Source organism: Lagenorhynchus albirostris, chromosome 10, assembly GCF_949774975.1.
Source record: "Lagenorhynchus albirostris chromosome 10, mLagAlb1.1, whole genome shotgun sequence".
NCBI classification, from domain to species: domain Eukaryota; kingdom Metazoa; phylum Chordata; class Mammalia; order Artiodactyla; family Delphinidae; genus Lagenorhynchus; species Lagenorhynchus albirostris.
Window position 1 is genome coordinate 47,064,152 of NC_083104.1, and position 10,921 is coordinate 47,075,072.

The 10,921-nt window shown below is 46.7% G+C and overlaps 1 pseudogene; it reads left to right on the forward strand.

The window, feature by feature from the left end:
* The first annotated feature begins 2,661 nt into the window (after positions 1-2,661).
* Positions 2,662-3,018, forward strand: LOC132527871 (transmembrane protein 14C-like; annotated as a pseudogene).
* Positions 3,019-10,921: the final 7,903 nt, after the last annotated feature.

The window sequence follows — 10,921 nt, forward strand, 5'->3', positions numbered from 1 at the left end:
ATTACCCTCTAGGGCCCCGTTCAAGGAGGGGAACCAAATCCTAAGGAAGGCTCCGTTCAGGACAGTCCCTTCCCCCATCACCACCACAACCAGGGATACTTGCTCATTCCCAGTCCACAGGCACACAAAATTTTTCCTGACCACAGCTTTCAGCTGTTTTCTCCCGTTAACAAAATTCAACTGAGTAAATTTTAAAGCCCTTTTGGCTTTAATTAGCAATTCATTGTGGTGCTCCAAGGATAACGGACAAGATAAACTCAAAAGGGCCAACATCGAGGGACAGGGAGTTACCAGGCTCTTATCACTGTCATGTAGCAACCATTACAATATCCCTGATTCCTCCCAAGTGTCATGCCCTATCCCTTTCCCAACCCATATAAGGAAAGGTATTTGCCCCGTTCTTCTCCTGCTCTGCCACGCTGTTAGTATGCATACCCTGCCCAATCAGCAGGTGACTCGTAACTTCCTTTGTTCCCTGGATATAAAAACAGACCAGTAACACTTGCTCCGGGTCGGCTCTCCCTGATTATCAGGAAGCCGGCCTGCTCTTCTGGCAGCGACTCTTCCCTTTAATAAATTCTATCTTCTTTACATTCTGCCTTGTATCTGGAAATTCTTTCCCAACCCGCGTTGGGACCATGACATTCCTGAGTCAGACTGCATCCAATTTAGCAGGTAGAGAGGAGCTCTGAAGAGTATACAAAGCAAGAGGTTTTATAGGCAGAAGGGAATAGAAATGAAGGACCATTGGGACAATTCTTTATAGTTAACCTAGGATATGGCGGTAGGTGCGTTTGTAAGTTAAGATTTATGAACGGGTAACTAGTCTCATGGGTGCTGGGAATACGTCAGGGAAGGTTTTCATCATTGTTTGGGGACTAACAGAGCATAGAGGCTTCCTGGACCTAATGATTATTAAACGATATTTATTAACTAAAAAGCCCTTGATGACAGAGAAGTGATTCACTGCACGGTACAGTACAGAAGTGATTCACTGCACAGTACAGTCCTGGGTAGGGTCAGTGAAAAACAGTAGAAATTGTAAGGGCCCAAGATGGCATCAGTTATGCTAACAGCCACACACCGGGTCTGGTACAGGGAACAGTTAGCCCCTGGGTGATTTGGTCTAACGTGAGGCCTTGTGTGGCCTCAGATTTTAATGGATATTGAGATAATTTGGGAAGAGGTTTAGTTACGTCTATCTGAATATTTATAGGTTCTGCACTTTTTAATCTCCCAATGTCAGTATTAGAGGTAGCCCGCAGATATTAGGGTAACTGATTAAATTAGGGATTTTGGGCTGGAATTCTTCCTCTCTATACCAAGGACAGATTGTAGGGCACATAAAAAGATATCCTTTCCAGTGGTTAGGACTCCATGTTTCCATTGCCGGGGGCCTAGGTTCGACCCCTGGTCAGATAACTAAGATCCCGCAAGCTGCGCGGCCAAAAAAAAAAAAAAGAGAGAGAGAGATATCCTTTCAAAGTGCTCAGCTAACAAATGGGACCTAATTAAACTTATAGGCTTTTGCACAGCAAAGGAAACCATAAGCAAAAGGAAAACACAACCTAAGGACTGTGAGAAAGTATTTGCAAATGATGCGACCAATAGGGCTTAATTTCCAAAATATACAAACAACTCAAAATTTGGTCAGACCTGTGACTTCCCATCTATTTTCTGCCTTTTAATCAATCCATTTACCTCAGGGGAGAAAATACATTTACCAATAAGACAGTTAGAGCAGGTTGGGCAGCATCATCTATTGTATGGAAATCAGAATGCCATAGGAAGAGAGCTTCCAGATGGGCTTTAAAGTCTGCCCTAAATTCATCTTTCTTTTGTTTGCAGGTGTGAATAATTGAGCAACCACTTCAGGCAGGGAAAACCTTGAGAAGAGCTTTTAAAAGATCCACTGCTATTTTGCTAGCTTTTTCTGGTCCACAAGGGGACCATGTTGGAGATCCAGGATCTTGAGTATCATTCTCAGAGTTACACCATTCTGCCTCCTGCATCCATTCTGGGGCTTTCCTACATGTGCACAAGCTGGTGAAGATCTGACAGCCCAGATGAGGACTCAATTCTTCAAAATACTTTTGGGGATGCTCCCTGTGTTTAGGAAAAATTCTTTAACTGTGGCCCTTAGTCTGTGACAAAGGACTGAAAGATACCCAAAGGAGATCATTAAAAGTTAAAGGCTTCCCTGGTGGCGCAGGGGTTAAGAATCCACCTGCCAATGCAGGGGACATGGGTTCGAGGCCTGGTCCGGGAAGATCCCACATGCCGCGGAGTAACTAAGCCCGTGTGCCGTAACTACTGAGCCTGAGCTCTAGACCCCCGAGAGCCACAACTACTGAGTCTGAATGCCACAACTACTGAAGCCCGCGCACTAAAGCCTGTCTTCCGCGACAAGAGAAGCCACCGCAATAAGAAGCCCGCGCACCGCAACAGAGTAGCCCCCGCTCAGCGCAACAAGAGAAAGCCCGTGTGCAGCAACGAAGACCCAACGCAGCCAAAAATTAATTAATTAATTTTAAAAAATGTTAAAAGTTAACTTTAGCGACTCTCCACCCCAAGGCATGTGCGCCCTTGTCGGCCAGTGCAGACCTTCGGGAAGGAGGTGCAGGCCTGGTGTAATCTGTCTGGACAGAGTGAAAGAGAACAATGCAGAAGGACTCCAGCCCACTAGTGCCTTTATATTGTATTGGTTTTGGCTACGCAGCACTGGTTGCTTCGGGTGGGATAAGTGGGATCACTGGCTATGCAAAAGCAGGCAGTGTCCCGTCTCTGGCTGCCGGGCTCCTCTTCGGTGGTTTAGCAGGCCCGGGTGCCTATCAGGGGTCTCAGGATCCAAGGAACATTTAGGTTTTCTTCGTTACATCTGGAACCTTGGCTGGCATTATGGGAATGAGATTCTACCACACTGGAAAATTTATGCCTGCAGGCTTAATTGCGGGAGCCAGTTTGCTGATGGTCACCAAACTTGGAATTAGTGTGCTGGGTAAACCCCATCAGTGGTAGTTATGACCCAGATTGGACTCATGAAGAATTTTTAAACTTCCACTATTTTTACTGTATTAAGATAAATGAGTACAGCATTTTCACATATTCTGACATTTTATTTAAAACAACACTGAACAAAAACAAACAACAACAAAAAAACACTGAACTTTGCAGAGAAAAAAGTCAGTCATTATCATTACAACCCTAAAGAGGTAGATAAAGTATAACATAAGAGCTTCTTCCTGTAGTACCCTCATACAGTTTGATTCTTGTGTGTTGGTGTTATCTGTTCTTTCTGTATCTACAGGTAATATCTCCAGGGATAAAATGTTAGGTATCACCACTGGGGCCCCTGAAACCCAGTGTCCTGCTCAGAGGAAGAGTGTGAAAAAGATCTCTTAATGAGATTTAGGATATCTGTTCTTTTGCTTATCTTAAAGCACAGACCTACTTTGAAATTATGTTAAATGAAATCAATAAAAATAAAGTTTACTATAAACACAAAATAAAAATAAAATAAAAGGTAACTAATAGTCTCTTCGGAGTGGAAAGGCGATTCAGATAGAGGATTAGTAGACTGGGAGTACTCAGGTAAAGGAAGATAGATGGGAGTGGTAAGAGTCACGTTAGTCTTACAGCCTTTGGTTTTGGTTAACTCTTATGTCTTTAACTTTTCATTAGTGCTTTCATTAAAAAAAAATTTTGGCCCTGCGGTATGTGGGATCTTAGTTCCCCGACCAGGGATCAAACCCATGTCCTCTGCATCGGCAGCTCAGAGTCTTAACCACTGGACTGCCAGGGAAGTCCCTTCATTAGCCTTTTGCAATGAATCTTTCAATGAAGCTATTTTGGAATCTTGAAGCCTTTTGGAGGCTTCTGCATATCAGTTAAAATAACAGGTATCCCGTTCTGTTGGTTTGATTTGGGAACACTCGATTACAATTGTAGTTTTTGAATGAATGGCCTTGTCTAACTGGAATGTTCCCCATAATGGTCATTGTAAATCTAGGTTGTCTTTAGTAAGATTCTGACATTTTTGTATGTATCTATAGCTTCCAGGACCATAGTTCTTAGACGTAAAATAAGCAGGTGTGCCAGAAGATAGAACACTCAGTTCTTTGGAACTTGAGGACCCTATTTCTTCAGTGAAGACTTTGGTCTCTTGGAACCAAATTCATCCCTAACAGGAATGTGCCACTGGGTTGGAGATTCTGTGATGTTTTATGTTTTACAGGGCATCTCATTGCACAAAAATTTTCTTGAGGTTGGCAGGTGACCTAGTACTGATCTAACCCATTCCCTAACCAATTTATCCTAGAATGGGGGTCTTAGATTAGATGGTGAGCTCAAACAGCTTTTAGGTGCTCAACCTGAATGCATCTTTTGCAACTTTGCCTTCCAAGATTCCCTTTAACAATAGATCGATCATTCTTTTACCTTATGTGTATATCAGCAGAAACCAATAATAACTGAGCAGGAAATAGACCTGTGGATGTCAGCAGTAACCAAAGAAATGGTATTGTGGACTGACCAGGAGCTAGGGACTTGTGCTCTGTTAAAGCCTCCTGTCAGTCCAGACTGCCCTGTTAACCCTGGTCTGGAAAACCAATGAGAGCAGCAAGCTCAGATGCAAAGGGAGCAGAGCTCAGATCCAAGAGAAACTTACCCATGGCCTTCAGAAGCAGCGAGAAAGAGAACAAAAGGGTTCAGCTGGTGCCAATGCCTATGTTTCCCATTGTCCTTGAGGATGTTAGTAGACTCCCTTGGATCCCACTGTCATCACCAAAACTGTTAAAGAACAAAATTCAATGAAGTAAATTAATTTTATTGGCCTTGGGACTTCCCTGGTGGCGCAGTGGTTAAGAATCTGCCTGCCAGTGCAGGGGACACGGGTTCGATCCCTGGTCTGGGAAGATCCCACATGCTGTGGAGCAACTGAGCCCGTGCACCACAATTACTGAGCCTGCCCTCTAGAGCCTGTGAGCCACAACTACTGAGCATGTGCACCACAACTACCAAAGCCCGCGCACCTAGAGCCCGTGCTCTGCAACAAGAGAAGCCACCACAATGAGACACCCGTGCACTGCAACGAAGAGTAGCTCCCACTCGCCGCAACTAGAGAAAGCTCGAGCGTAGCAACGAATACCCAACACAGCCAAAAAAATATTTTAAAAATTAAAAAAATAAATAAAGATCTTATTGGCCTTAATTCAGCAACTCATGAATCAGACAGCACACAATTTGGTAGATAGACATGAGCTCCAAAGAGCTATGCAATGCAAGAGATTTCATAGGCAAAAGGGAGCAGGAAAAAGGAAGTTATACTAGACAAAAAGGATATTGGTCATTGCAAGGTTACTCTCCTTTACAAGGGAATGGCAGGGCTCTATCAGGCAGTTTACCTATCTAGTGCTGATGAGGAAATTCCTGAGGGAATGGGACTGGTTTAAAATTCCATTTCTAGGAGGGCCAAAACTTTAAATTAAGTTTGATTTTGGTCACGTGGGGCTTAGCATGAGCTACTCCATTTTGGGCCTGTTGTCTCATCTTTAAAACTCCTATAGGTGAGTTCTAACAGGGTTCACCTAGTGGGTGAACAATGGTGCTATCTGCCAGTATGTAGAACTCTGGAGGGGTAAGTTTGTGGGTAGAGAGGCTGCTTGAAGAAGGGCTGAAGTCACATCAGGAGACTGCCCAGTCCCTGTAGGAGCAAATGTCTTCTATTGACAGCATCAGACAACCTGGAGGGTGTGGAGCCAATGCCGTAAAGACCACCTGCTGCCATTGGAGGACACGTGCAAGCTGCTGTGTCAAGGGGCCAGGTAGCTGTCCTGGTTGCCCTGTGGTACATGCATCCTAGTGCCAGGCCTCAGCATGTTGCCAACTGATGTTTCAGTAGGAGGGATGCTCATCTGTGTGCTGAGGCTCTGTTCCAGTCGTCTGAACCACCCCAGGTTCTTTGTCAATGCCCCAGCCACCAAGGATGGAAAGAGAGAATGGATCCTGGCACAAGAGAGCTATTGATGCGATGGAAGAGAAACCAACGGCCCATGAAAACTGAATAACTGAGGAGAGTTCAAGGGGTGACATGTAAAATTGTAACTGTTAAGGAAATGGGCCATGAGGTGGTACAAAACGCCAAGGCTAACAATATTTGAAATAGTAAAAACAAAGCAACAGGCCCAAAATGGAGTAGCTCATGCTAAGGGCCAAGCCACCAAAATAAAACTTAACTAAAAGTTTTGGGGGAATTTCCTGGTGCTGCAGTGGGTAAGACTCCATGCTCCCAACGCAGGGGGCCCAGGTTCGATCCCTGATCGGGAAACTAAATCCCACATGCATGCCGCAACGAAGAGCTCACACGCTGCAATGAAGAACCCGCATACTGCAACTAACACCTGCTGCAGACAAAATCAATAAATAAATTTTTTAAAAAAGTTTTGGCTCCTCCAGAAGTGGAATTTTAAACCAGCCCCAGTCCATCAGGAATTTCCTGATCAGCACTAGTTAGGTAATCTGCCTGATAGACCCCTGCCATTCCCTTGTAAAGGAAAGTAACCTTATAACCAACCTGCTTTTTTGCCTTGTATAACTTCGTTGTTCCTGCTCCCTTCTGCCTATAAAAGTCTTTCATTTTGCAAAGCTCCTCAGAGCTCCTTTCTATCTGCTAGGTTGGATGCTGCCTGATTCATGAATTGCTGAATATGGCCAACAAGATCTTTAAAATTTGCTCAGTTGAATTTCATTTTTTAATAGGAAGCTATGACCACCTGTAGGAGCAGGCTACCTGACAGAAGCTGTGGCCTTCAGTTTAGGGACATACTCAACCCATGGTCCAATACAAAATGAGCTGGGGGAATAAGTACCTGAACCTGACTCTCCCTCTGGCCTTCTGCCAGAGCCTGCCACTGGTCCAACCCAACTGGAAGCTGGAGGGCAGTCCAAGAAGGTCATCTTTTCAAGTCTTAAGGCAGGGTTGAGAAGAACCAAGAGTTAATATAGGGGGGCGGGGGAAGGTGCCACTGGAAAATATCCAAAATACCCAAAAAGGAAAATGGGGACTGCTCGTCTATGCCTAATGTGTCCATGAATTTCCTTTTGAACTATGTGAAAGGAAAATAAAAATGGAGTCAGTATTGCTAAGAGAGCTCACTCAGATGGAGCCAGGAGGTAATTGAGGAAGTGGGACTTATACACATCTCAGCCAGGATGGCATCTGAACTTTTGACCACTTATTGACTTATAAAGGCAGGCATCCAGAACATCTACACAATGTTCCAGAAACTTAAGATACTTAACAGACCCTTACCCTAAATAAATCATGACAGCCTATCCCTTAAGGGCAAATATTTCCTTTTTGCATTAGAGCTAATCATAATCCTTGCAAGACAACTTTAACAATCTTGTGGCTTTTGCCTTTATAAGTCTCTGATTCTTTCTCTTCTTCAGAACACTCTTTCGGTTTTACCCAGATCTGTGTCTCCCAATTTGCAATTCCCAAGACCCCAAATAAAGCTCTTTGTTCTATGGACACAGAAAAAGTAGGATCGCTAAGCCAAAGAGTGCTGCTCACCACCCGATTCTGCAAGGGTTAAGTCATAACCCACGGCAGCTGCTGACCTGACAGTTGCACTCCAAAAGGAATTTAAAGAAAAAAACAGGATGAGGCACCTTGTGCTTTGGATACACGTGAACAGGCAGGACCACAGATAGTTAGATGTATATCTCAGGGAAAATTTTAATGGCCCTGGATTTCTGAAACTTCCCATACATAGAAAAGCACAAAAACTATTAACTTGAGATGTCTGTTCTTTATGATTTGCATTATCTTTTTCTTTTGATGCACGCATTTGAAATTCTGTACCAAGATGTATGCTTGACTACACTTATTTCCTAGCCATATATAACCTGGCTTCTCCCCTACCTCTTCAGAGCAGTTCACCAGACCTGAGTGGCTCTTTCCTAGGCTTTAGTCCTCAGCAAGACCCCAGATAAAACTCAAACTAACTAACTCAAACACTAACTTTGTGTCTTTCTATAAGTCAACAGTTCTTTGCAGCCTTGGTACTAATTATTGTTCGACAAATAATGTTCCAGATAACTTGTCTCCGTAGGGGTGGGGCTGAAGGGGGTGGTGGGGTAGGAAATGAAAATTCATAACCACTCAAAGTAAAGAGTTGTTTGTTTTGTCTGTTTGAGAACACAATGTTCCCATCACAGAGCTCGAGCAGGTTCTGTGTTTGGGGTGTGCTTATGTCACGGGACAGCAGCTAACATGGACAGCACCCAGACTGGTGTGGTCAAACAGATCCAGCAGATCGGCCCCTCCAGCCTTTGCACCGCTGCAGAAGCAGTCTCTTTGCTCTGTTTGCTCTGCTCAGAGAGCAGCTGTTTTGAAGTCCTGCCCAGCTCCCTGAGGCTCAGCCCACCTCGGCCACTACCTGATTTCCCTGAGAGCCACAACACAGAGCCTGTAACAAGGAGATCTCTTCCGTCCCCCAGTTGGGGGCCTATTCTTGAGCTCTGTTTCCTGAGTGCTTTACCTCCTTCCACATTGGGCCAGTTTGCTTGGCAGGAGCCCTGGGCAGAGCTTCTCCAACTTCAATGTGCATAGGAATGCAAATCACTTGAGGTTAAACAGGCTTAGCTGGTTAAACTGCAGATTCTAATTTGGGAGGCGAGGGAGGGGGCAAAGACTATGTCTGACAAACTCACAGGTGTGAGCATGTTGTGTTCCTGTACCAGGCTTTGAGTAGCAAAGAATTGTGAATGTAAATCACTGGCTCTTAATTCTGCTGCACAGTATAATCCCCTGGGGAGCTCTTAAAGCGTTTATATTGCACATCAGTGTAAGGCCAACTGGCCCGAGGCAGGGGAACACAATCAGATTCACAGGTTGCATCAGACCGAAATTCTCCGGACCACCCAGTTCCAGAAACTGACCTGGGGACTTTGCACCCGGCCCAGCCTTCCCGCCTTTCGAGGGGCGGGACTAACGGTCCCCCAGGATACCCGAAAAGACCACCAAATAAGGAATACCCTGCGCCCTCCCAGATTCACCACACCCCTTTCCCTTCTGCCCCTATAAAATCTTGCCCAACCCTCGCCCGGGTGCGACTTCTCTGGCCCCTTTCTCTCGGACCAGTGAACCTCGCCCGGGAGCGCTCCCTAATAAAGCTCACTTGAAGCTTTCCTCTGTTTCGCGGTGCCGTTAAGATCCGACCTTACATTTGGTGCCGAAACCCGGGAGGGGTACCAAGCCCCGCGGGTTACCGCGCGGGCCGCTCCTCCCCTCCCACAGGAGACAACCAGGGAACCTCTACTCGTCCACCCGATCCGGCAGAAAACGGGGTAAGTCCCCCTCCCTTGTTCCCTCCGACCCCCAGAGTCCTTGCCCACCGGACTCCCTGTCCTTAATCGCGGCCGCGTCAGGGATTCCTCCGTCCTCTCTCCGGGCCTCGGGCAACTGTGGACACGTCCCAATTGCCTGACCGCTCTCCGACCCGCCGGGCCTCGGGTGATTGTGGAGACGTCCCAATCGCCTGACCGCCCTCCGACCTGCCGTGAATTGGAGACTGAGACCAGGGACGCCTCTCTCCCTCTCCATTCACCCAGGGACAGACTGGGGGTCATGGGAACCTCACAATCGAAACCAGATCCTAAGACGCCCCTGGGGTGTCTCCTAGCCAATTTTACAGCCCTCGCTATTTTCCTGAAGGGACTTTCGATTTTAACATCCTCCGTGATCTAGATAATTACTGCCGCAGGACGGGCAAATGGCTTGAGGTGCCCTATGTCCAGGTTTTTTGGTATTTGCGCTCCCGCCCCTCCCTTTGCGTCAATTGTTCTACCTCTCAAATCCTCCTTGCCAAACAAACATCTCCTCCATCCAAAACCTCAATCCCCTTGGATTCCTCCCCACTAACCGATCCTCCCGAATCTCTTACCACTCCCCCCTTCAGAACTCCTCTCCAACCTCCACCCTACCCTGAAGCGGTCCCTCCTCCTCCCGAACCCGCTCCGGCCCCTCCAACCGCTCCCCCGCCTCCCTCAACGGTTTCTCCTCCCACGCCCCTTGCTTCGCCAATTAGTGCACATACACGCTCTCACGACTCCCAAGATTCAAATCTCCTCTGCCCTCTGAGGGAGGTAGCAGGAGCGGAAGGACTGGTCAGAGTCCATGTCCCTTTCTCTCTCCAGGATCTCTCTCAAATTGAAAAACGATTAGGCTCCTTCTCTGCCGACTCCTCCCACTACATCAAAAAATTTCGCTATCTCTCTCAAGCCTACGATCTAACCTGGCACGATATCTTTGTGATCCTATCTTCTACTCTGACCCCTGACGAGAGGGAAAGAATTCAGACTGCTGCCCGAAACCATGCAGATCAGGTTCACCTTACCAACAACTCCATACCTGTCGGAGCCACTGCTGTACCTGGCACCGATCCAGGCTGGACTTATCAGGATGGCCAAGATGGCCGTCGTAAACGCGACCTCATGATCCAATGCCTCCTGGCTGGCATGCAGGCTGCCGCTCATAAGGTGGTCAATTTTGAAAAACTAAAAGAGATAACCCAAGAACCTAACGAAAATCCAGCTATCTTTCTCAGTCGCCTTACAGAGGCCTTAACTCTCCACACCCGGCTGGATCCCGACACCCCGGCAGGGGCAGCGGTCCTAGCCACCCATTTTATCACCCAATCAGCCCCGGACATCCGAAAGAAATTAAGACGGGCAGAAGACGGCCCTCAAAACCCCTATTCGAGATCTGGTAAAGATGGCCTTTAAAGTCTATAATGGCCGTGAGGACTTGGCAGAATCCAGCCGACAGGCTCGGATGCACCAGAAGGTGGCCCTCCAAACCCAAGCTCTTGTAGCTGCCCTGAGGCCGGCCATCTCCCATGGATCACAGCATCCACGG